The 25,801-nt window shown below is 42.6% G+C and overlaps 1 protein-coding gene and 1 long non-coding RNA gene across 4 annotated transcripts in view; one reads left to right on the top strand and one right to left on the bottom strand.

The window, feature by feature from the left end:
• Positions 1 to 25,801, top strand: part of pde1a (phosphodiesterase 1A, calmodulin-dependent) — a 228,350-nt gene that overhangs the window by 53,778 nt on the left and 148,771 nt on the right. The window lies entirely within an intron of this gene.
• LOC137323326 (uncharacterized) lies at positions 4,804 to 23,839 on the bottom strand. The gene is made up of 3 exons (XR_010963349.1): positions 23,560 to 23,839; positions 19,997 to 20,356; positions 4,804 to 7,423 (listed from the first exon to the last, which is right to left on the bottom strand). It is a non-coding gene; the product is annotated as an uncharacterized lncRNA (long non-coding RNA).

Below are 25,801 nucleotides of genomic sequence, written 5' to 3'. Positions count from 1 at the left end.
TCAGAAATAGTATGAATAATATCATAGAAAGTACACAATGAAAGTAATCTTATCCGAGTTAGAGGGATTTACAACTGATTTGAGTCATTATTAACATTACGTTCTTGTACTTTATGGAGTTGATCATAATTTAAATCCTGTCTGAATAGGTTTTTAAAGTACGCCTTATTGATTCAAGAACCTCTCTCAATAGATTTCTGTAGCTGTTGCAGTTAAAAGATTTTAAATCATGATGGGGGTCGGGTGTGCATGACGGTTGGGGCAGAGGAGGCCCATGGTTTCCTTGTAGGGCCCGCAGGAGTGCTCAAGGAAACCACAAAAAATAAAAACTTCTGGCCCCAATCCTACGAGTCCCCGCTCACCATTACCTCATTCCCCCCTCCCTCAGGTCTATCTCACTGGGATACAGGTTCTACAAGTCATCCTCCCCTCCAGTACCTCATTCCCTATGCCCCGAAGTTCTCGAGTCTCGCTTGGGTACAGGTTCTTCAAGTCTGTGGTGACTCTGACACTGCTCGAGACTCATGCAACTGCAAGTTTAAAATGCTGGAGGTGTCCTATTTGTGCCTGGGACCCTGACCCCCTGTGGCGAGCATCTCCAATGCCTCCAAAACAAGGGCAGGAGCGCAGCAGGAATGGGGAGGTAAGTACTCCAAATTGGGCCTCGAGCTTCATCTCCGTAACCGGAACCTCCCCAAAATCAGCCAGCTTGGATGCTGAGCCAGCCCATAGGTAAGTCCTCATGTGAAGGAGGCAAACAGGTAGGTGGGTGAGCATGGGGTAATAGCAGCTCACCAGTATTGCTGCCGAGTGCTCCTCCTGGCGCCACATTAAGGTAAGCAAAAACTGACAAAAACCTACCTGTTGTTTGGCATCCTCCAGAGGTCCCTTTAAGGATGGCTGTTTAGGTCGCTGTAGATCCGGAAAAACTGCACCGCCTAGTTTTTGCCCATGGCGTTGGCCCCCTGATTAGCATATTCAATAGACTTAACATCTGTTTTAGGCAGGCAATCTGGGCACTTGGATATTTAGCAGCTGGTGCACTTCCAGGGTGGTGATTGAGAAGATGAGGTTGAGCCCATAAATTGGTCCCTCAACGTACATTTTGTGCCCAAAACATAGGCGCAATGCAGCGCCCGAAATGGAAATCATCTTCACCAGCGAGCTGCCTGGGGACACCCAGCAGGCATATGCAGCTTGTCGGTTTTGTGTAGATGAGGCCCCGAGGCCCAATATCGGGTGTGCCACAGGATTGTTCTCTATGCCCAATTGGCATGAACCAATTTCTATGCCAGTGAGTTCAGATTCCGTTATGGCTATCTGACTGGCCCACTCAGTTTATATTATTTTAGAGCACAGTGTTTGGTCCATGGGATTCACATAAATTGTCAGTTCTTTTTTCCCCATTAATGGCAGTTCCTCTTTCATCTCGCCTTTTCCTAGTCACGGTTAGTAGCCTTTTGCCACTTGCTCCTATTACCTCAGCCTCCCTGTTATCAGGCCGCTCTTCTGAACCCATTGTCTCTTCTTCACTTTATGGAACTCACTCCATTCCAAGGGCCTGCTTCTCACTTTATCCCACCCTGATGCCTATTGCGAACGCATCTCCCTTCCCCGTGGTTGCAACAATGTGTCTAAGTTTAAGGAGGTGATTATCAAGTAATTTATTCAACAATTATTATAAGGCCACAATGCAAACTCTCCATGTCTGCTGAAGACAACTTTTTTTATGTTCTGTGTCTGCTGCAGTTGGGTAGGATCATGGACTGCCTGTGCTCCTTGCTCACTCCCTGGCTCGCCTGTGCTTTTCACGTGCTCCCAATTAACCCAGTAACCATGGAAACAAAATATTCCAGTGGTTTTCTTTCCTTGCTTGCTCTGTTGTAATGCATTCTGTTGTCTTTCAATATATGATTTCTAGAGGCCATGAAGATCACTTTTCTTTTAAAACAAACAGAAGTACTCATTGCAATATCAGATTTAAGAACCCCACCCCATATTATCTTCATTCTTATCCCTCTGTGAACAAACAGTTTCATTTATCCTTTAAGTTCCAAATGATGTACTGTACAAGCGCCCTGTTGTAATATTACTAAGCAGTGTCATCTGGCTGCTTGCTGCCAAACAATTAGTGCTACTTCCATTTGCATGATATTAGCAAAGGATTTTTTGCTCCCAGCTGCCAGACCGCTCCCCCCAAGTGATTCCAGATTCCAGTCTGCCCCCCGCTGCTTCATTCCCAAGACCAAGTCTTCTACTGTCTCCATACTCAAGACCCTAACCTGGATCTCCACACATTTTCAGCCTTAGTCTCCTGTGCCGTAAGCTCAGTCCATCATTCCCCTGGCTCCAGCTCTCCGCCCTCAAAGGCCCCATCCCAGTCCCTTCTTCATATCCAGGGAGAGACCAGGAGCTGGATTGACCTGATCCCACTCTTCAAGGCCCCGACCCTCCTACAAACCTGGCCCTGTTTTCTGGGATGGGGATCATTAGGCGCACATGAAGGGCTTCCAGCTGAATTCCTGCCATAAGTGCAAACCCGCCAGTGGCCAACAGGAATTTCCAGGTGATGCTGCAGCAGGACCCCAATTAAAGGGGCAGAAGAGCCTCAGACATAAATGCATCTCCCACTGAAGGCCTTGGCCAAGACCGAGACCTTCAGCAGGTAAAACGGGTGATATTGAATGGGCGGCCTGATTTTTCATTCCACACTCACCCTGCGCCCCTGTGTGCCCAAGATTGGGCAATCCTGAATTTCTCAGATTCTGCTCGTATCTGGGAATAGTGCCTAATTCTCTGTGTGATACTACATTCCTAAAAGTGGAATTTTCTTTTGACCAGCCAGATTTCAGACAAGCTCAAACACCCATCGCGATGAGTGTCAAAACCAAGCTAATGAGAAATCCATGCAGGTCTAGTTTTTGTTTACCTGGTATGGAGTGGATGCTCTCTCCCCCACCTAGGAATATCTAAGTCCAGCGATCTTTACAGGTTGGTAGAGCCAAGAGATAGGGACCCCTATTACATATAAGGGTACTGCTGGAGATCAGTGAATTAAAACTGTACAGCCTACCAACACGGAGCCCTGATAAGCTTTTCACTATTTGATCAGCCAGGACCACCTTAGCTGTTAGGACATTGTCTTGCAGGGTTATCCTGATCCAAAGTAGGAAGAATTACAGACTCCAGTTACAAGTCTACCGCTCCAAGTTCCATTAGTGAGCCAGGCTGGCTGGTCATTCACCAATAGATCCCTGGTGTTCTGCGGACTCACTTGACTCAGGTTTCAAATTATCCTGCTGCTGAGGATTGACTTGATTCCGAACTTCCATTGCCACCAGTAGTATGTAGGACTCGCATCAAGACCCGTTCACCCGTCACCCATCACCCATCACCCCTGTGCTCGCTGACCGACATTGGCTTCCAGTCTAGCAACACCTCGATTTTAAAATTATTATTCTTGTATTCAAATCTCTCCATGGCCTCGCCCCTCCCTATCTCTGTAACTCCCTTCAACCTTACAGTCCTCTGAGATCACTACGTTCCTCCAGTTCTTGCCTCTTGCGCATCCCCGATTTTCATCACCCCACCATTGGCGGCCATGCCTTCAGCTGTCTAGACCCTAAGTTCTGGAATTCCCTCCCTAAACTTCTCTGTCTCTCTACCTCGCTCTCCTCCTTTAAGAGGCTCCTTGAAACCTGCCTCTTTGACCAAGCTTTTGGTCATCCTAATATCTCATTATGTGCTTTGGTGTGAAATTTTGTTTGATAACGCTCCCTTGAAGCGCCTTGGGACGTTTTACTACATTAAAGGTGCTATAAAAATGCAAGTTGTTATTGTTTAGTGTGTCGTGGAACAAAACGACATGACTGGGTAGTGGGTTTGAGTGTGTCGACAGTGGAATCATTTTATTTAATGCTTAAAACTGAACTCTGATAGGATGGCTGCAGTTTCTGTTTAGGTTTTTGGGTTTTCCGGAAGGAAATCTCAATGTGTGTTTTGATCTGTAGAATAAAGTGATTATTCTAATTTGAAACGAGATTCAATGTTGCAGCAGTTGATTCACAATATTCAAATGTAGTTCCATGATCAAGCGGTATATACTATTGGAACCATTTTATAGATAGAATCGATTCACCAAAAGAGGTTTTGATTCCGAGGCATAATGACTTGCAGGAGAGGTTAAAATACGGGAACACCAATAAAATATTGACAGGTGCCAGTTGTTACACAGTTACCGTTCTAGAAATCAGTTTTAATGAGAGTATTGTCCAAACTCTACCACCTCCTCACCCCACAAAACTGTTTCAATGATGACTGTTAAAGGGTCATAACCCCAAAGATACGGGTGACCATGTTTGGGGTGGATGGAAGTCCTGCCCCAAACAAGGCCCTTTGGAAACTGGTGGGAAAGGCCAGGAAGTGGCCTATCTCGTGCCTATTTCCTGGCCCTCCCACTGCATTTATGCTGGACTTACACTGGAGTGTGCTGGGAGGGCTGCAGACTTTCAGTCCCATCGTCTTCATTTTAGCAAGTATTTTTCTGTTAGGGAAAGGAGAAAACCAAACATATTTGAACATTAATTTGGCACAATGATAATATTGCCAACTGACACAATGATATGTTTTGATGTGATCCACAGCATCATTGTTTGCTTATAAACAATGATAAACCTTGGCAAATACTTTATTTGTGAAGACAGTGTCCCATTAAAATAGCTCCAAATTCACTTTATTGCAGAATTTTCATAATTAAAAATTTAGCACAGAAAATACAAAGTTGTAACAATAGTTAATTCAGTGGTGCAAATAATAGTACAGTTTATAGATTTTAAAAACCAATGAGGTTTCAAATATATTTTGCACCACCAACAAGAATCTGTTGGACTTTTGAATGTTCGATTTTGAACACGATTACAGATGGAGAATTATTTTTACTCATGTTATTCCAGTAGCTTTACAATTTAGGATTATGCAGAAAGGCCCCAAAACAGTGTAAATCACCAACCTGAGTAACAATTTTTATGACTGTGTCATGAGCACGAACAGGGATCTGAAATTCCAAGATTTGGTGGGGTGGGGGTGGGGGGGGGGGGGTCGGGGAGAGAATTAATGTTGTTCTGGCTTAAGGGACTGAAATTTGGGGTGTTAGTCAGACATGCCAAAGTTACATCTGTTTTAAAATGCCCGCTAAATTCTGGTCAAGAGGCTACTGGCAGAAAATGCGCTCACCTGCAACGTGGTGCATGTCTACAAATGATCGGATAATGAGGGCAAAAGCTGCTCTCCCAGAAATTGTGACATTTACCATCATGCCTATTCCTGATGCCTCTCTGTGCTGTTCTTAAAGCAATTCTGTGCTGCGCCAAGGTGCTACCTGAGGACCTCGGATGCCAGTGCTGCTTGGCTGTGCTTTGGTATCGTAAGCCTCTTAAGATCCAGGTGACCCTTGTCTCATGGCTTTTGAGTCCCAGGAGAACTTTACAGCAGGCTGTACTGTCACTGCAGGTACATGGGCAGCCTGGTCTTGCATCTTGCCACTATCATGAGCAGGCATCTGAGAAAAGTCATATAAGCTGTCAGCATCATGAAGGCAGATTGTAGCCACACCACTTGTGCTAGATCCTGGATCTGAGTGCCCACTGATCAGCACACTTGATGGTTTTGGTTAGGTCCTGAAGACCATGAGGGATGCCACCCCAGATTTCTCTGAAGCCAGTTGCTATTGTTCTCTCCAGGTGGTTCCCCAAGGCCTGAAGGCCAGTGGTCAAAGCATCCATATTGGATGCACTGACAGGTTTGGAGATCTGTCAGGGGGAATGGGTGATGATAAGAACATAAGAACATAAGAAATAGGAGCAGGAGTAGGCCAATTGGCCCCTCGAGCCTGCTCCGCCATTCAATAAGATCATGGCTGATCTGATCCCAACCCCAAATCTAAATTCATGTCCAATTTCCCGCTCGCTCCCCGTAACCCCTAATTCCCTTTACTTCTAGGAAACTGTCCATTTCTGTTTTAAATTTATTTAATGATGTAGCTTCCACAGCTTCCTGGGGCAGCAAATTCCACAGACCTACTACCCTCTGAGTGAAGAAGTTTCTCCTCATCTCAGTTTTGAAAGAGCAGCCCCTTATTCTAAGATTATGCCCCCTGGTTCTAGTTTCACCCATCCTTGGGAACATCCTTACCGCATCCACCGGATCAAGCCCCTTCACAATCTTATATGTTTCAATAAGATCGCCTCTCATTCTTCTGAACTCCAATGAGTAGAGTCCCAATCGACTCAACCTCTCCTCATATGTCCGCCCCCTCATCCCCGGGATTAACCGAGTGAACCTTCTTTGTACTGCCTTGAGAGCAAGTATGTCTTTTCTTAAGTATGGACACCAAAACTGTATGCAATATTCCAGGTGCGGTCTCACCAATACCTTATATAACTGCAGCAATACCTCCCTGTTTTTATATTCTATCCCCCTAGCAATAAAAGCCAACATTCCGTTGGCCTTCTTGATCACCTGCTGCACCTGCATACTAACTTTTTGATTTTCTTGCACTAGGACCCCCAGATCCCTTTGTACTGCAGTACTTTCCAGTTTCTCGCCATTAAGGTAATAACTTGCTCTCTGATTTTTCCTGATGTTCCTGGTCCTTCCACCTGCCCCAGGTAGCACTTCATTGTGTTGAATTCTTTTTGGATATTGGCACTAGGAATGACATTGGTCTCCCCTGTGATGCGTGCCATTTGTCTCAGATACTCCAACATTGTCTTCATTGCCTCCATGAGAGTGTGCTGCTCACCCAGCATCCTTATTTCTAGAGCAGGATTCCAGATAACTGAATCCGCAGTTTCTGGAGCCAGGGGCTAATTTCTGCGAAACCTTTGGTTCCCCCCCCCTCTACTATCAAGTCCCACTTTCACCTGTGACTCCTCTAGCATCTTCATGTATTATGTCTCTCCCAGTGAAAAGAACTACTCAGAACTATCTACATGCCCTCGGGTGGGCTGGTGAATGATGATGTGAGTGAGGATGTGGCCTTTTGAACAGAGGTTTAAAGCCACTTGTTTCTTTCTTTTTCTTGCTGCTTAATGGCATCTTATCTGGGCTATCTGGAGAAAAAGAAAATGAAGTGATGTTATATTGTTATGTGGTACTGTGGCAGCTCCTCTGTGGCTTTCGAAGATGCCCGATCATGTTTCTTGCTACTGTGCTTGCACTCCCAAATTATTGTAGAGGCAAAGAGCAGATGGTCCAGACAAATCCACGGCTGTCACTGGTCCTCCTACATCTCTTTCTCCAATAGGATCCGCCGAATCACTCCCCAGGATCACCAGAGCTTCTTCCTCATGATCGGTCAGAGGTCTATTGTTGTGGAGACCACCATCTATGACCTAAGGTTCCTGGCTGTTATGAGCCATCTTCTCTTGTAAGAGAGAGAGAGAGAAGACATGAGTATTGCCCTGAAGTCTGGGTAAACTCTTTTGTTACAACAGTTTAACACACTATTTGAGGTGCAAAAATCAAGAAAGAGCAGGTACAGTTGGCTAGGGAGGCTTGCCCGTGCAAGACACACTGTGTGGGAATGTGTAGGTTGTCTGGATACACTACACTTTAAAACATAACAGTTAAAGGTAACTCTTTTGTTCTCCAAGACATTCCTGTGTAAAAATGGTCAAAAGATCCTGAAACATGACAAGTGCATAAGGGGGTGAATTTCCATGGAGATGTTCCCACTCCATCACTGTAACTTTGGCAGAAGAGCCCTGGAAACTCTGGAACGATAGCATAAATGCTGTTTTCCCAGGGTTACATGGCTCTTCTACTGAAGTTGCAGTGGTGGAGTGGGACAACACCCACAGAAAATCAACCTCTATGTTTTTAATTCAGAGATAGAGAGACATTGGCTCAAAGAGAGAGAGACAGAAGAGGTAATTAGAGTCTTTTGCTTTTTTATACTGAGAATTCAGAAATAATGATTCTTTAAATAAAGATATGTTATGTGCAACTGCAGTGGATAAGGAAGATATTAATTATTCATTTTCCAGGAACCAATCAAAATACACTTGCTTCACAGTCTCTGGATGGAAGTCTTAGACATTTTAGACACTGGAGATGTGGACCCCTTCCCCACTTCCACACCACATTATCCTCCCACTTGTGGCTACCCTCTGACTTAGCATGAGCATGAATCTGTGTGTACTTCCATTGCACTTCTGGCATCGCAGTTACAATGTCATATTTTGGTGTCGCATTCTGGATTCTCACTTTATCCATTGGCTTAAATTTTTATTCATAAAACATCACGTTAGAATTGAGGGGGTATGGAATGTAAAGATCAATGGCAAGGAAAGCAGCTAAAATACCAGCAATAAGAAACTTATCAGGGACAGAAAGAAAGAACAAATGGGTTTCTCATTATATAGTACCTTATCGGGTCTTCAGGATGTCTCAAAGTGTTTCACATCCCACAAATTACTTTTGAAGCACAATCCCTGTTGTTAAGTAGGCAAGTACAACAGCCATTATGTGCACAAGAAAGTTCCAGATGCAGCAAATGAGTTTAATGAGAAGTTAATTGTTTAATTGTTTTTGAGGGAAGAATGTTATGGCCAGAACAATGGGGGAACTCCTGCGCTTTTTCAAATAGTGCCATGGAATCTTTTACATTCACTTGAACAGGCAGCAGGTTCTTAAGTTCTGCAGTGGCAATGTCTCAAGTGTGGGGGTGGGAAACAATGGTTTCGCTAAAGAGAAAGGCAATAGCTTAGGGAGCATGCAGTAAGTTTAAGAGAGAGGTCACATGCTTAGGAGAGCAGGCAACATTTTGCATCTTGCCTGAACTTGGGCGAATAGAGAGGCTGAGATGTGTACACTCTGGTAGCTGTGCTGGGTGATGTGGAGGCTCTGCTGCTCCATCAAATGTACAACAGGACCTGCTGGTATGACAGGGAATGACAATTACTACTCACTTACCAATGGGAAATCCTACTGAGGAGACACCTAGAAGCATGACAGGAAATGGTGAAAGCTGTTGAAATTTGAACATTAGATTACCCATTAGGAGAAGTTTCCCTTTCCCTCGAATAGAGCATGAGACATGTGTACCAATATTAATATATCACTAGGGTACGGTAGCATAGTGGTTATGTTACTGGGCTAGTAATCCAGAGGCCTGGATTAAAATCCAGAGTCACGAGTTCAAATCCTGCCACGGCAGCTGGCGAATTTAAATTCAATTAATTAAATTTTTTTTAAAAATCTGGAATTAAAAATACTAGTATCAGTAATGGTGGCCATGAAACTACCGGATTGTCGTAAAAACCCATCTGGTTCACTAATGTCCTTTAGGGAAGGAAACCTGCCGTCCTTACCCGGTCTGGCCTATATGTGACTCCAGACCCACAGCAATGTGGTTGATTCTTAATTGCCCTCTGAAATGGCCTAGCAAGCCACTCAGTTGTAAAAATCTCGCTAGGGATGGGCAATAAATGCCGGCCTTGCCAGCGACGCCCACATCCCGTGAACGAATAAAAAAAAAAAGTTGATCTCCTGTGATGTTGCCCATGGGGAGTCAAGGGCACTTTTGAGGATAGGAGAGGAGATTTGGATGAGAGGAGGAGGGGGAGGGGGAGGAGAGAGGAAAGGGCAGGAGAGGGAGAGGAGATAAGCGGGAAGAGAAGAGGGAAGGGTAGAGGTGAAAATGATGGGGTGAGGCAGAGCAGAGTGGGAGAGGGAAGAAGGGTCAGGGGGGAAAGGAGTGGAGAAGAGGAGGGAGATGAGATGAAAGAGGAGGGGAGAGGTCAAGGATGAGGGAGGGGGAGTGGGATTGAAGGGGAGGGTTACTGGCAGTCTCTTTTGGTTTCAGCATGGAATAGGGGTGCCAGCAACCATCTTCTGCTTTACTTGGGGAGGGCAGATTTCTGCTTCAGTTGGTGTCTGAATTCTGTTTGATTGCTTCACTTTTTTGTCATGATCATTTTTTTAATTTGCTGATAGATGTTTTTGGACTTGTGATGAACTTCCTCTTCATATATGAGGTGCCTTGAAGATTAGCAGAAGCCTTTGTGGCAGGCAGAATTAATTGAGAGAGTGGTTTTGAGTAAAGAAGTTACTTCAGTGTTTAGAGCGTTTTCCCTTTGCAGAAGTGAGTTTTCCTGACACCCAGGCGCTGAGAGAGAAAGAGTATGAGCAGCAAGGGAGAGACTGAAGCTGTGTGAGTGGTAAAGGATGTGTATTAGCACTAGAGCCTTGACTTACCTTGAACAGCCTTGTGAGATTATTGAACCTCTTTCTGCACTATGTGGCAGTTCTTAAAATTATGGAGGTTGCAATGACTACCTCTGCCATCTCCCTCCAGACAGCCTGTACCACTCTCTTATGGGGCCTCCTGCCACTGTGCCCATCCGATAGTCTATCTTGGCTCTAAATTATAACAGCAGCACCTCCACAGATACATTAAAAGTTCTGGGGGCCCTTTCAGCAGCTGGCACATCTCAAGACTGCTGCAACTTCAATTGATCCAACATGCACAGCCTTTTGGGGAGAGAATACCACATTTCTATGCAAAATTGAATGCAGTACTCCAGATGGGGTCTGACCAAGGCTCTGTACAGCTGAAGCATCACTTCCTCCCCTTTGTATTCCAGCCCACTTGAGATAAAACAGAGACTGTTTTATAGTGACTAAATAAGTCAAATTCCATTTTTATTAAATGGTATTGTGGAATTTTTTTGTGGATTGAACTCCGTGACTGTTCATTATTCTGTGAAAAATGTAAATGATTTCTCTTTATCTTAGATACATACTAACAGATCTCCTCTGAAATTGCTCACAGTGAGTCAAAGGTTTTATAAGCATAGGGGCCTTATGTCAAGCAGCAATAGCAGGGGCATTGACTTATCAGTATTGGGACAACCCTGAGATCTGGGAGCACTGATACTGTCACCTGGGATCTAGCAGTACTGGAATGGTGTCTCAGAATCTAGCAGAATTTTGAGCAGCAGAGCTTCTCAAGTATTGGAGCATCGGATGGTCACCAAGGGTCCAAGATTCTGGGAATACTGGAGAGGGAGGTTCTTCGATCACTAGGGCACGTCTTGGAATCTTGGGTCACTGGGCAAGAGATCTGGGGAAACGGGGATGGAGATCTCGGGGTCTGGGAAAATTGAAGGTGGTTCTGGGATCGCAGGGCATTAGGAATGCTGTCAAGGGGTTTATTAGCACTGGCAGAGGATTCTAGGATCTGGGAAGGGGGAGTCTGGGAAAGGGGGCCCTTGGGACCATTAGGATTAAGAAAAGTCCATTTCAAAACCGCCAATTTTCTGCTCCCAAGTTGAAATTTAACCCCCATTGTTTGCCTTTCTGTCTCTGTCTGTCTCTCCCAGTCTGCTTAATACACTTTCTGAATTTTATGAAGTAGTTACAATTCAGAACCTATGAAAGCTGCAACTAGTGTGTAATCAGTGCAGTCTGTAATGTTTTTTGTCTCCCACTCACTCATATACACATCCGCATTCACCCAGCCTCTGTTTAAAAAGGAACTCAATATAAAATTTACCAGAAAACGCTTCTGAAATTTGGCTCCTAGCTTTTCTTCACATACTTTTGATGGATTTTATCATTTTGGTAGCTAAATGCTACTGAGATGTCCTGGGACACTGCACATGCTCAGACTGCAGGATCTGCCGTCAGCTAACAAAGTCACCGCTGTAGGTAAAAATATTAGCGAAGATTTTAACTGCCTCCAGATAGCAGAAACACAACAATAGCAGAGTCAAAACTGAGGTGGTCAACTTATCGTCTCATTCCCGCTTTTCTGCTTTTTTAACTGGGATCTTCCACTGGGTGCTCTAGACACCCACCTGAATCAGACAGGAGCCTCATTAACCTAGGCATATCGGGGTCCTGTGAATTACATAGGACCGCGATTCAATTTTTAACAATCTATTGGACACTGGCTCAGTATAAACTAGAAAGAGGTTAAGATGATGAGAACCCAAAATGGTAAGTCTAAAGTTATTTATGTGGGGCCAGGATGAGCTGGACTGCTCCTCCAGGCTTCATAAGAATAATCCAAATATACTATATCCACTGGTTCCCCCTTATCTACCCTGTTAGTTACACCCGCAAAAACCTCTAATAGATTGGTCAAACACGATTTCCTTAACATAAAACCATGTTGACTTTGCCTAATCATTTTATGATTTTCTAAGTGCCCTGTTACTACGTCCTTAATAATAGATTCTAATATTTTACTACTGATGTCAGGCTAACTGCCTCATAGTTCCCTGCTTTCTTTCTCCCTCCTTTCTTGAATAGCAGGGTTACATTTGCTACCTTTCAATTCACGGGGATCGTTCCAGAATCTAGGGAATTCTGGAAGATCAAAACCAATGCAGCCACTATCTCTGCAGCCACTGCTTTTAAAACCCTTGGATGTAGGCCAGGGGATCCAGGGGATTTATCGGCTTTCAGTCCCATTAATTTCTCCAGTACTTTTTCTTTACTAATATTAATTACTTTAAGTTCCTCACTCTCATTTACCCTTGGTTCCCCATTATTTCCGGTATGTTTTTGTGTCTTCTGTTGTGAAGACAGATACAAAATATTTGTTTAATGTCTCTGCCACTTCTTTATTCCCCATTATAATTTCTCCTGTCTCTATCTCTAAGGGGCCCCCATTTACTTTTGCTAATCTCTTCCTTTTTATATACTTGTAGAAACTCTTACAATCTGTTTTTAGATTTCTTGCTAGTTTACTCTCATATTCAATTTTCTCCCTCTTAATCAATTTCTTGGTCATCCTTTGCTGATTTCTAAAACTCTCCCAATCCTCAGGCTTACTACTGTTTTTGGCAACATTGTAAACCTCTTCTTTTAATCTAATATTATACTTAATTTCTCTAGTTAGCCATGGATGGATCACTTTTCCCGTGGAGTTTTTATTCCTCAAGGGATTATATATTCATTGAGAATTATGAATTATTTCTTTAAATGTTCGCCATTGTTTATCTACCATCATATCTTTTAATCTAATTTCCCAATCAACCTTAGCCAACTCGCCCCTCATACCTATGTAATTGGCTTTGTTTAAGTTGAAGACCCTAGTTTTGGACTTAACCACATCACTCTCAAACTCAATATGAAATTCTATCATATTATGATCACTCTGCCCCAGAGGATCCTTAATTATAACACTACTAATTAACCCTGTCTCATTACACAATACTAGATCTAAAATAGCCCGTTCCCTAATTGGTTCCTCAACATGTTATTCTAGAAAACTGTCTCGGATACATTCCATGAACTCGTCCTCCAAACTACTTTTGCCAATTTGGTTTGCCCAGTCTATGTGAAGATTAAAATCCCCCATGATTATTGCATTACCATTGTTACATGCTCCTCTAATTTTCTGATTTATACTCTGTCCAACACTGCAACTACTGTTAGGGGGCCTATAAACTACTCCCACCAATGTTTCCTGTCCCTTGTTATTTCTTAGCTCCGCCCATTTTGATTCTACATCCTGATTTTCTGAGCTAAGATCCTTTCTCACTACTGTCTTTATCTCATCCTTTATTATCAGGGCTACCCCCCACCTCCTTTTCCATTTTTCCTATCTTTTCTAAAAGTCAAGTACTCTGGAAGATTTAGTTCCCAACCTTGGTCACCATACAACCACATCTCAGTAATGGCTACTAGATCAAACCCATTGGGAAAACTAAACAGTGCACTCAACTAACTCATGCAGATTTGAATACAGAATCCATACTGAAACCAATTTCAGTACACATTGTATAAGTGAGAACCAAAACAAAAATGAAAATCCACAGTCACTCAGATTTTTGGAGTTGTCCAAAAGCTTAGCTACTGAACACTACAAGGTCAACTGGATTTAATTTGTTTTGGTAACCACTAATAGAATTTTGACATATCTTATGTTACAGCAAAATGTCTTTTCATCAGAGGTTATGTTAACCTTGGTGTGAGTCAGAGATTTACAAATTAATCTTTTAGTGGCACAGTTCCAAAAAATAGGGACAACAGGATGATTTTGCTTGACTGAATGGTGGATGTTTCTATGATTTAATGGAAATGAATAAAATAATACAATTAAATTGAACGTTTTTAGTTCAATAGAACAAGCAGGTTACAAAGAATGAATGACAATGAAAGGGAATAGATACCACGGGTGGAATTTCGGGCGTTCCCATTTTTGGACATGCGGGGGGCACAAAGTACAGTCCCTGCCCCTGAATGGCGAGGCCTGAGACGCCCCCGATATTGGGCCTCATGCCTCATTTCCATCAAGCTAGTGTCGCAGGAATAGCCAGTCAGCCAAAAGTCAGTGAAGTTGTAGCATCACAGCGACCCTCAGGTAAGTGAAGGCTAGGGGAGAGAAACTGGGGCCGGGAAGGGAAATCAAAGCCAAGTCAGGGGGAAAAGGAAGCTGGGGGGGGGGGGATAGGAAGTCTGGGGGAGGGGGGGAAACAGAGACTGGGGCGGGAGGGGGGGCGGTGGCTCCACATTCAGGTAAGTAAACATAGAATCATAGAAAATAGGAGCAGGAGTAGACCATTCGGCCCTTCGAGCCTGCTCCGCCATTCAATATGATCATGGCTGATCCTCTATCTTAATACTATATTCCCGCTCTCTCCCCATACCCCTTGATGCCTTTTGTGTCCAGAAATCTATCTAGCTCCTTCTTAAATATATTCAGTGACTTGGCCTCCACAGCCTTCTGTGGTAGAGAATTCCACAGGTTCACCACCCTCTGAGTGAAGAAATTTCTTCTCATCTCGGTCCTAATTGTCCTACTCCGTATCCTGAGACTGTGACCCCTTGTTCTGGATCCAGGGGAAACAACATCCCTGCATCCAGTCTGTCTAGCCCTGTCAGAATTTTGTATGTTTCGATGAGATCCCCCTCATTCTTCTAAACTCGAGTGAATACAGGCCGAATCGATCCAATCTCTTCTCACCTGACAGTCCTGCCATCCCAGGAATCAGTCTGGTATATTTCAAAAAGTATATTTTAAAAACTTACCTTGTTGCTTGCAGCCTAACAGATGGTCTCAAGGCATGGTTTTACTGAGTACAGACGGTGTTGGAACTGTTTGTCTCAGGGTAAACCAATCTTAAACAGGCATTAGGCCCTTTGTATATGCAAATAAGGGGCTTAACACCTCTTTGAGGCATGGGCACTGGACAATTTATTTTCCCTTCCCAATATGGCTAGAAATGTGTGCACACTTCCTGCCCGCCATATTGGTTAGCACCTGAAAAATAGCTGAATTTATTGGCCTACAAGTTCACACCATTGCAGTAGGGGCTGGATGCTTACTGCATTAATGGAGTTATGACAAATTGTTGAGGCAGAATAGAGAGAGGTTTACTGTATTATTTCTGATCTAAGTATGTTTGATAGTAACCATTGGGTGTCAAACTTTAAAAAATGTTCCATCCTGTAGCATTGACACATTACAGCTTGACGGGTGCAAAATTTAGCAAAACAAATGTCCATATCTTGGCCCGGAGTCTTCTGCTGAGAAAGGGTTCTGTTGCCTTTATCGGAGGTTCTTGGGATTTTGAGATTAGTTATCTAATCCAAGACTCACTAGATTTATCTTCACATTTTTCAGTGAGAGAGTGGGTCCATGGAGCCCCAGCATTCCCCTAGGTATACTGGTATGATTCTTCCCTGAACTGACAGCTAATTCTTTGCACTACCACAGGCTACAGACAGCAGCGTCATTGACAGTAGAGCTGTATACCCAATCCTGCCACATTGAAAATCACAAACCCACTAAAAATACGAATGGTTAACAGTGTAAGTGGGCCAGTTACATTCAACCATGGTGGCACTCAGTGAATGAAAACAACACAGTTGTGCCAAAAGAGTGATTGATGCAGAAGGTGTTGGGGCAGATGAAGTTGATTCTGATAAGTGAACTGTGATAAATAATAATTTGCTTATAAATGTAGTTCATTAAACACAACCCACTTACCACAATCAAATTATCTTCTAATACTTTGTGGTTAATGCAGTTCATTTATTGTAACTGAAACATCATATTAGTACATTTGTTCATCTCTCTTATTCTGGCTCCCTCCTTGAATTGACTAACTAAATCTCTGGGATAGATGTACTTATGCTGGCACTTGCAACAGATGGAATAAGTGCTGTCAGGATGCTGTAAGGTTCCAGCTTCTTCCATTTCAGTCGGAGCTCAGGCTGGTCACTGGTCACTATAGGTCACCCATAAAGGCAAAAGATGAGCATATTTCAGAGTGCTTCAAACAGTGCATAAATGGCAATATAGGCTGAGGTTTTCCAATTGCAGTGCCAATGGTGACATGTTCATTTTGAATAGTTTACTTTTTAGGGTTAAAATCAGAAAAACCTAGGCCATACTGTGTATCATGCTGTGCTGCAGTGTATGCCTATTGGAGAGTGCGTCAATGCATGGAATAAGATAAGGGATGATACTAGCCCGACGTTTGGGGAAAGGTTTGTGCTTCACCTTTCCTCATTCCCTTTACGCTCTCCATTCCTATGATTTTTAGTGTGGTCTCTTTGAAGAGCTTGAAATTACAAGACCCTCCTCCCTTATAAATTTACCCCCTCCTGTTATGTGCCTCTTTCTCCTTCAAGCAAATAATAAATGTTGAGATATTGGAAGTTTGAAGAGCAGTGACACCCAAGAGCCCACCCTGCCCATCTTGCATCCCAGTGTGTGCAAGAAAATGAATGTGCTACATTCACCTAGGTATATTTGGAAGATTAATTATGGGCGCATCTCTGCTGATGAAAGTGCAGCAATAATTCTGTTTTTGAGTTGCAGCTAGAAAGTTTGCCCCTGCTACAGTTTGGGCAGGAATGTTAAAGCTATGAATGAACTACAAGGTTGTTTGATTGCTTTGCATGTAGCAAGTCAAGGTGTAACAAGCTGAGAGGAAAGTCTTTGTGGCATGCAAACTTTGCCCATCTGCTTGTTATTGGGAAACAGTGGAAAAGTTCTTTCTTGTTTACTCCCAGGTCTTCTCATGTTGGGCAAACCATTCACACTTTCTGCCATGCCCTCCTATACAGCCTGCTCTGCTCTCCAATGGGCATTGCACCCTGCAGTGCAGAACAGAGCCAACCCTGCTTTCACTCACTTCTCGAAAAGCAGCTCCACAGCTGTGTCCATCATGTGTGGGATTCTTGCCTACCATTCTCCACTATTTCACAATATTTCCAGGCTCTGTACAATTTTTGGCTGTCAATAATAAACTGCCTATTTAAATGGCTACCACAGCTCCTTTAAGAGCTGGAAATTCTACACTCTTCCAATTGAGTGAGTTTCCAGTGTGGGCCCAATCTAGGCTGCTCACCATGAATATTAAATTGAGCTGACCTAACATCATCTAACAGGGTCGGCCCTGTGTAGGACGTGTGGAGACAAAGGTCGCTTCGTACTTTTCCAGCTTCAAAGAAATCTGCCTTATAATCTACAATCTTCTTCAAAGAATTAGGGGGAACTGAATGCATTTGAATTATGTGTTTAATAAAATAAAATCTTCAGTTTATCTAGTACATAGACTGGTTATGGATCTCATTTAGTTTGTTTTTAAGATATTTTCATAAACCACAAATGATCTGCCCTTGTCTTAAATCTAATGGAATAGTTCCTTTCGTACTTTCACACAGTAGAATATCCCACTCATAGCTGAGGTTGTACACGCATTACGCTTCTGGTTTTATGAAGTGTACTAACGTGCAATTGAAAATATATTGGCCCAGAAATTACTGGAATGGCGCATCTCATGGTGGGTGACATGAATTGGACTTTTTTCCTCACCCTTCAAATCGCACTATATTTGCACCGCAAATTGCTGGAAATGCAAATTGATAATGGTGATGATGTCAACATCGTATCTGGGACCTCATGAACGTCATGCCCGCTGGTCTATCTCCTTAACCAATGAAACAAAAAGATAGAGAAAGAAACAGCAAATGATTAGAGATAGAAAAAGAAATAGACAAGGAAAGAAAGAGAGTGGATTAAGAGAGAGAAAAAAGAGACAGAAAGGAAAAATAAGAATTTTTTTGAAGAACAAGCAGAAAAAGAGGACATTGTAACCCAGCTGTGTTTAGGAATTGTTGGATAGGTCCATGAGAAGTGATAAGTGAATGGCAGGGTAGGTGTGTGAAATACACAAACATTCTTGAGCCATGAAGTATTGAACTAGCATGATTATTATGATCATTGTGATCAGGAACAGTGGAATTGCTAGACGAGAAAAGACCAAAATCCATCTAGATCGCTGTCTACCTTCCTGGTAGCCGCGTGGTACAATGACAATGGATTTGATGACTAATCATAGCTATCAATCCCTATCAATTAGTCTACAACAGACCCAGACATGAGGTGAGGAAACCCCCCCCCAGCGATGGAAAGTTTTTGAAGTCACCTTTTTCCTCCCAAGCATGTTACGCTTACCACATCATGTCTCAAATTACTCATATACTGTATCCCAAAATGTTATTTTCTGAAAGAAATCTATGTAATTTACATTTCTGACTGTTGAAACAGCTTTGCATCCTGACACTAACACGAGTGTGGATGAAAAGACTGGCACAAAAGTATTGCCAAGACAAATAAAAAGTTTTTAAAAACCTCTAGGAACAATTTACTACCTAAGGGAGTGAGACTGCACAACTTTATTGTTCCCTTTCTTGGTCTCCAAGGTTGAGTGGCATGTCAGGATCATAAATCGCATCATTAACACAGTCTTTATGACATCAATTACCAGCCCTAAATGGCAGCAGCAAGATTAATTCGCATTAATGGCATAAATCCAGCAATTTCATGACACACAATAAAATTCAATGTGGAGGCTCAAAGCGAGGTTGCAATTTTTTTTCAGTTTTGTCGAGACTAACGGTGACTTGTGGAGAATTGGAACTCATGGTGCATCTCTTCTTTGCCACCAAATTACTGAATTTTTTACGAACTAATAATGGCGAGCCCATAAATTTGTGTTATTTTTACAGCAATTTCTGGGCCATTGCTAATATTGGATCTTGTGGTTCTCAGTCACTTCAAATACAGATAAAATGAAGTTTAAAATCACATGATGAAATAACACTAAGAGTGGTTGGAGCAGCAACAAATAGTATTAATGGAAGACTTATAGATTGTGTGGATAGAGCTAGAAGTACTGCTGCAAAATGAATAGAACTGTGCTCTTTATCTTCACTATCTCTTTCCTAGTCCCTAAATTTGAATTGTAAAAGACTGTTGCTATCAAAAAATTATTTGTATTATGTTATTGCCTCTTCTGTTGGTTTCATTACTTCTAATTCAATTTGAAGGTACGTCAGGGTGGGATTAGAACCAGTGATGCAGATGAATGCATTTGATAGCTTGCCTTATTCTTGTCACTACCACAAATTCTGCCAAAAAGGAACTTTCTCCCAGAGATGGAAGATCACATGGTGGAAGAACCTATAGATGGTCTTTACATGTGAATGTATTCTACAGCTCGTCAGTGTCAAGAAGAAGGTGAGAGATTGATAGTGGTTAGTGACAGGGGCTAGTTGTGTCGAGCACCAACAGTGAATGAAAGGTAGTGTATTGTGGAGTAACCAGTATTACAGTATATTTCTGGCAAATGGATCCAACATTAGGAACAATTTTATATTTGCTTCATTAATATTGGAAAATTGTCATATATCTGGAAAACTCATCTATAAAATGGTTTATGAATTACTTGGGATTAAACTTATTTCCAATTTTTTGGAGGAACCCACACCAGTACAAACAGATTAACAGGTCACACGCTTTATTGCTGTTTGTGGAATCTAGTGCCCAAATTTGCTGCTATGTTTGCCCACAAAAGTATTTCATTGGCTGTAAAGCACACTGGGACGTTCTGAGGACATGAACAGCACCATGTATACAAGTTTTTTTTTCTTTCTTTTTACTAATTGATATTTACTATTTTTATACCTGGACAGTATTTCCATTCTTCATCTGTGATGATCTCTGGGACTGTGGCCTCTCTAGGACGTTCCAAAATATGTTGTTCGCAAGTGGCACATTGATGGGCACTCCAGCATGGCATGCATGGAATTGTAGCAGCTGTTTTTCCATGCACGGTTGCCCACACAATTAGTTCTCATTTCCAGCGCCATCGTGGGTATGAACTGGACAGAGTCGAGCCAAGAATTGTAAGACAAGCATAGAAAAGTTGCAGAGCGATTCACCCACAGCCAACTTGGCACATTTCTTTGTAGTTGGTTAGAGAAAGAGGTGGAAGCAGAGTTCTTATTGACCCTCTCAGCCAGATACGATGCATGGCTCAGGAAGCTGTAAACAGTTAGCCAATTTTATTAAATGTGGGAGAAAGTGCATCCCTTAGTAATAAAGATGTGTTTTCCAGCTTAAACACAAAGAAAGAAAATGTTTGGGAAGATTTCCATCTTTATTGCCCAGGCACTAAGCATCGCCTGGGTGAAACGCAGAAAGGAAAATCTAGCGGGAGGATTGCACACCGCTTACAGAAAGTGCCGAAATTTCCCGCCATTACTTTGAAAATCGGATATGTTCTGTTACCGGAGTACAATTCTCCCTGCCAGGTGTTCCTTTCTGTGCTCTGCCCAGGTGATTAATAGTGATAAAGACAAACATCTACTCTGTTGTCTTTTAAAACAAATAAATATTGGAATGGATTTTTTTTATCATAATTGAAATTTGAAAGCCTTGAGCAGCAGATAACTTGCAAATAAGAAGACAAGAATATGGGAATGAGAAAAGACTCAACCAGTTTGCTCAAACATCGAGGTCCTGTTTCAGGACCGCATCTCATGATTCAAATTTTCCTATCCCAAATCTAGATGCTTCTGCACCTAGCCTAAACAGGAATTAATAACATTCAATTTTGAATGTTTCATAATTAGCTGTGAGAGCTTTCTATTAACAGCTCCTTTTTCCATTTGATGTCTCATTTATATCATAAAACTTGAAAGTGGTTCTGTAACATAACTCAGTTCCTTAAGGTGTCAGCCTTAGCTCAGTGGTAGCTCTCTCGTCTCTGCTCATGGGTTCAAGCTGTACTGTCGGAAGTGTCATCCTTTGGATGCGACATTAAACTGAGGCCCTGTCTGCCCTCTCAGGTGGACGTAAAATATCCCACGGATTGAAGACGAGCAGGGGAGATCTCCCAGTATCCTGGCCCATATTTATTCCTCAATCAACACTAAAAACAGATTATCTGGTCATTTATTTCATTGCTATTTGTGGGACCTTGCTGTGTACAATTTGGCTGTCACGTTTCCTACATTACAACAGTGACTACATTATAAAAGTACTTAAATAGCTGTAAAACACTTTGGGACATCCTGAGATCTTGAAAGGCGCTATATAAATGCATGTTACTTCTTTCTTTACTGAATCTGCCCCATATGTGGTATTGGGCAGATTAGGCAACAACGTGCACAAGTGCAAGATCTGGATAAGCATAATTTCTCCAAAGCAAATATTTATGAGAATAGTATGCATGTGTAGTTGGTGCAAAGGCACATTTGCAACCTTATCAGATGATGTCAGAAGAAGGTCCATGCAGGCCAGCATTTCCAAAGGATACTGACCTGTATGGGCATACCTGCAGCCAGATATAAAATGGCGGGCCCATCCTTAATGCTGCCAATACCATGTGATTGGAGATACACCAGGAAACCCCCTCTGAAGGGGAATTTTGGTATTTTCAATGGTAATGCTGCTGCTATGTGTAGAGACTTGTGTTCAATGGTGCACTTGTCACATGTGGCAATCCTATAAGTTGAATGAGGCATACATTTTCTTGATCCTTTTCTCCGCTGTGCTCAGCCTCAGAATTGATTCTCATTGTTAGAACTAACAATTTACTGTATTCGAAGGGCAAAAATAAAGAAATAAAGTTCAGGGTTCCATCTATCTGAAACAATTAAGATAAGAGAAGATGACACCTGGTATTAAATGGGAGTACTTATACATGCTCAGTTATTGGAATTTTTGTTCTCCAAGTGATAAAGGATTTACAAGAAGAATGCATTGAGCTACCACGTACATGTTTAGTGCTATATTTGATTGATAGATAGAGGCTTAAGGGAGGACACTAATATAAGTAATATGAATATTCAAAATCACAACAAGCTGCAATCTGTTGTAATAAAACCAAACCGTATAAAATTCAATGTGGGATAGTGGATATCCTGTTAAAGCAAATCATAAGAGCACAACTATTTTAAAAAAGCTGGGATAAAAAGGATTCCTGGGAGGTAATTTTCTAGTTGGGCCCAAAACGGGCATCTTATTGGCGGTGCCCAGCCCACCAGCACAAGGTCACAGTCGGGAGACTCGAACCGTTTTCGGATTCGGGCCTCATTTAAATTTTATTGGCAAGCTGTAGGCGCCAAATGGGCGCTTTGCTGCAGATCGCTGGATTGGTGCGGCTGAAAATCACCTGGCTTCTGTAGGGAGGAAGCCAGCAGATGTGGCCTGTTGGGGAAAGCGGATCTCAGAGGAGTGAGAATGAGCTGGCAGCAGATCAGGAAACTTTTATGGGGCCAGGAGGAGCAGGAACAGCAAATCACTTGTTTATGAACAAGACACTTTTGTTGCACAGGTTAGCTTACGTATTGGGGGTCATTTTAAGAATTTGTGCCTCAGTGTGGATCTTCAATCACAGGGAGTGCGTATCAGGAATTTGGGTATCCCTGTTACTTTCTGCCCGTTGTGGGTGGAAAATTGTGGAGGGGGTGCATTCACAGCCAAATTCCTAATATGCACTCTTGGCAAGTGAAACTAGGAGCGCAAATTTGTCAAATGATCTTGTGAGTACATAGAGTTCGCGGCACAATGATTTACGCAGGGCAGTGGTCCAGACAGTATTATGAGTGATCTTTGAAATTTAGCAATTGATGGCGCAGTGCACATCTTTACCCTACTATGGCTGCACACTTCTCCATTCACTTAGTAACTTTCACTTTAAAAAAATGTTTTCATGCCAATGTTCGCTCTGCACCCGAAGGCATTGACTCTTTGCTGGGGTAGAGTTGCACAGGCATCAGTCACTCTCCACAACCTCACTCAAGTGAGCCTTAACAGGAATTGTTAGTGAGCTGTTTGACCACGGGGAACATTATGGCCGAGCCTGACCAGGCCACATCCACACCCACTTCCAGTAAGGATCACTGGATAGCAGTTAGCACTCTGAGGATAATTGTAGCCCTCCCACCACTGCTCAACAGAGATCAGCTAACTTCTCAATCTGTATGGCTCACCTACTCACTGGATAAACTCATTAATCCAATGGTGAGAGCTATGACTTAGTCATTTTCAATTAGCTTTTAAACTCAATTGTCGTGGCTTTTTGTATGGCAATCTATTTTAAAAAGGCAAAGAAGAAGATAGTAATAGCCTCCTGAGTGATTCTTTTTCGGATTGTATGCCATGCAAGTAATTTGCAGGTACACTAGTAGCTGAATTGTATAGAGATCTCAAGAGTTTTATCCTGAGTAATCATGCCTTACCTGCAGCAATTAAAGTAGTACTTTATCTTGTTCCCAGTCTAAAGACTGTTCAATCTTTGCTGATGATAAGGATCAGTTCTTTCTCTGGTGTTGGTGTTTCCATGGGAACAGGAAGAGAAGGAGGGTTCTTTCAGCTGCATTTTCTACCTTTGTTATGAGCCTCCTTTTAAAATAACATTTTTTTCTTTTATCTCCATGTGCTTATTTGTTATTTCCAAACGTGCTTATTTTTTGTGTTTTCTTGTTCTGATTTTGTTTCCCTTGATAATGTAAAAATTGTTCAACTTTCTATTAATTGTTTGCTAAGTTATTATTTCTGTACTTCAATAATTAATTTAAGAATCTCAATTCGGGTAAAGATTTCCTATGTTTTTTATATTCCTGTGCTTTGGAATTACTCCTTTAATTCATACAGTGATTCCCTCTCAGATGCCACAAACTCACGTGAAGGTAACCAATGCACTTTAAAATATGTGCAGGCTAATGATTTTATCTGGAACTCCCCCACCCAGCAATTGTGTGTGTGTGTGAGCATGCATCCGTCACACTTCAGATGATGCATTTCCAAGTGGCAAAAGAATGACAACGCCAGTCATTTCTTGTTGGTTTTCTACATCTCTGCAAGGGTAAGGGCAAACGATTGCCCAACAAATTATCGATCTACAGAAATGTCCCTCACCAATTAGTCTCTAATTGACTTCAGGATATGTCAATTTAAACAACTTCCCCACAGTGCAGTGAGCAGTGGCCCGAAGGAACATAACAGCTTAAGCACGACTCCACCAAAACCTTCGCCCAGTTACCAATTTACCCTTGAGCAACTCAACAGGAGGTGAGTGAATATAGAGACAAATATATGATTTTGTGATAACAAGCACATTGTTTAATTGAAATTTACAATTATATAAGCTCTGATTTTACAAGGGTCCACTGGCAGCATGGAGCCCTGCTGTGGGCTAACATGGGTCACAACATTGGGGGTATAGGTTAATGACTACACAAACCTCATTAAATCTACTAAAATGATTTCAATTAGACCCATACTGGATTTAGTGGCTCATTGATAGCACTGCTCACTCATATGAAATGGGTGCAACAGTGTGTGAACAGCCTGGCCTATAGGAGTTGACATAAAAGATTTGATTGTAGGTTGGAGAGTTAGAAATGTTTTGCCTTGGTATGTTGCTTTATCTGCATTTTCATTTGTGTTGGGTCTGCTTTCTTGGATTGCAAGACTTTTACTTCCAACTCTGTTTTTTACAACAGTCTCTGCTCATAGATTTTGAGGAGGAAGAGTAGTTTCAGAAGAGACAAAAATGCTGTGGCAGTGTGGCTATCTGGTAGCAGGTTCCTGCTCCTCATCTACCACCTTCACTTGTTCCTCCCCTTCTATGCTCTCTGCCTCAAGCCGTGCTACCTCCTCATGCTCACTAATTACATCCCTTGGGATGTCTGTCATTGCGTTGGTGTTTGCAAACTTCAGTGAGAGAGATGCAGGATGCTGCCTTATTGTGGGCCAATGGCATTAAGGATAGGCTGCACTTCCAGGCCTATAATGACAGAAAAGAGATAAATGTTAAAATGCTGGCTGCCGAATACACTGTCAAATAGAGGTTGCATTGCACAATACTGTTCATAGTGTTTGTATGGTTGTGTGTATGTCAGTGTGAAATTTAGTTAGAAGAGGGATAAGACATAAGAGGACGATGTTACTGATCCAAAGTTAGGGAAGGCCTGCTGCTTAACCTTTCTGTACTTGTTACATGTTTTGGTATGCTAGGATTTCCAGAGTGGCCTCCTCCAAGATATGGGGCTCGATTTTACCAGCGGGTTTTGTGTGCGTTTCCAGCGGGGGGGCCCCGAAAATCCCGATATCCAGGCACGTGACCGGATCGCGCCACGATCCCGCCCACTTCCGGGTTCCCCGATGACGTGCGGGGGTGCGTGCGCAGCCCCCGCTGGTGGGAATCCCGCAGGCAATTAAAGCCAGCGGGATGCCACTTGAGTGTATTTATTTTGCTTGTTCAGGTCATTAACTGACCTGATTAAGGGACTATGTGTGATTTTGGAGAAACATGGGACTGTTTCACACACTGGGGGAAACACTCCCAGTTGAAATGGACGTGTTGCAGCCGTCAGCCTGTGGCAGCTGCAAAGGTCCATTTGACAGGTGGGGGGGGGAGACCCTCACCCATTGCAGGAGGCCGCTCTGTCACTTGGGACAAAGTGTGGCCTCCGCCAC

Source organism: Heptranchias perlo, chromosome 7 (genome assembly GCF_035084215.1).
Source record: "Heptranchias perlo isolate sHepPer1 chromosome 7, sHepPer1.hap1, whole genome shotgun sequence".
Taxonomy (NCBI): Eukaryota; Metazoa; Chordata; class Chondrichthyes; order Hexanchiformes; family Hexanchidae; genus Heptranchias; species Heptranchias perlo.
Note: the sequence above shows the minus strand (reverse complement) of the source record. Positions and strands in the feature narration are given on the sequence as shown.